We start from the raw sequence: 1,914 nt of genomic DNA on the forward strand, positions 1-1,914 counted from the left end.
TGTGTGTACACGAGTGGATTGGTGAAGGAGTTGGCTTAGCTTTAGTGGGTCTGCCCACAGCTTTTTCCACGCTCCGTATAGTACAAGCTACGCTTGGTGTTGTTTTCTAGGCGTTCGCAGAGTGGAGGTCCTTTTATGCATAGGCGACCTCCAGTTCCAGTTTAGACCGTAGATCACGTCCTTACGACCACCGGTATCGCAACGATCCGTTAGCGTTGATCACCGTTCACAAATATATACTTCAATATTCCAACTTATATATATATTTTTTTTTTTTTTTGTGCACAAAAAGTTTATTTCTTTATTTATATTTGTTTACTGAACACAACTGGCCCTCGGTTAAAACAGCGTCAACACCGTAACTTTCGCATTTTGAAACCGTTTACTCCGGCTGGGTCGTTTTATACCCTTTGGCCTAGCTAAGCGACTCAACTGGGATTATATACTTACGTATATGGAAAACTCAACAAAAAGAAAGTTACTGTTTCCTGCTAACATTCACACACGCATTCTTGACTTTACTTTACCGATTTTCCTCTGGACATCATGTAAGTAGCATTCAAGTTTGATCGAACTATGTTTGATCAAGTATGATTGCACATGTACATCTACACCTGGTTAACATTTCTGTTAGCTTTCTGTGCAATCGCATAAACATACACGCACGCACCCATTCACACAAAAGTATCTGGTAAACAGCTGGCGCTACACTTTCTAAGAATTTAGCCTACATGCTTAGATAAACCATAGCATGTGACATTAACAGCTGAGGAAATTGGTCGTAAGGGCAAGCTCGGTTAGTGTTTTATTTGCAAAAAATGAGAACTCCAAGTGTCATACATGCAAAATAGTTGGTAATTTTAGCAAGCATTGCCCAAAAAAAGAAAAGGTATTACAAGAATTCTAAACAAAATAATAGAAGTGAAAAACGTGAAAATGCATTATTTGCATCGCTTTTGGTTGACAGCAGTAAAACCAACCATTGGGACATTGACTCCGGTGCTTCCGCACACATGATCAGCGACGATACTATGTTAGTCAACAGAAGAAATGTTTCTGACAAAGAAATTGTTATTGCTTACAATTACAAATTGAAAGTGAAAAGTGTGGATGACCTGAATTGATTTTTGAATAACGGAACTGAGCAAATTAAAGCAACTTTGAAAGACATCACTTGTGCTCCGAATTTGTGTGCGAACTTAATTTCTGTTAGCCAAATGGCTCCAAGGGTCAACAGAATCGTGTTCGAAAATGGCGATTGCAAAATTTTCAATCAAAAACGGGATTTATTAGATCTGATACACTCAGATGTGCTCGTCCCGCTAGACGTAGCATCACACTCCGGCTCGCGTTACATTTGTTGATGGCGTCAGCCGCAAATTATTCCTAAAGCCTATAATATATAAATCCGACGTTTTTAATGAATTTGTTAAATTCAAGGCATCGGATGAAAATCAGGGCCCACGAAAATTAGAGTGTTCCGGACAGACAATGGGACTGAATTGCAATCACCAATTTAAAAGGTTTTTAACGAAGCACCGTATCAAACATGAAAGAAGTAAGAGCAGCGCTGTGTTCGGCTATGCCGAAGGCTTCATACCTTTCATGAACATCTCAAAATTTTACTTTAAGAGATTACTACATTTGAAAAAATTTATATATTCACAGCATACATAGATAGAGGAGATGCATATATAAAAAATCGTATCTAAACAATCAGAGGTATGGAATATGTACCTTATATAGCACCAATCTAAGTGATTTTCGCTGCTGTGTGATCGGTAAGTCAACCGGTAACACAATTTAATGGGTTTCGCTTCCTACATTATTATTTATATACTAGCACTTACCCGTGGGGTTGCCCACGTATGTATCTGTATTCGAATGAAATATAACTGTTTGATTCTCCAACGA

Source organism: Rhagoletis pomonella, unplaced genomic scaffold, assembly GCF_013731165.1.
Source record: "Rhagoletis pomonella isolate Grant_MI unplaced genomic scaffold, Rhpom_1.0 Rhpom_scaffold_00001, whole genome shotgun sequence".
Lineage (NCBI taxonomy): Eukaryota > Metazoa > Arthropoda > Insecta > Diptera > Tephritidae > Rhagoletis > Rhagoletis pomonella.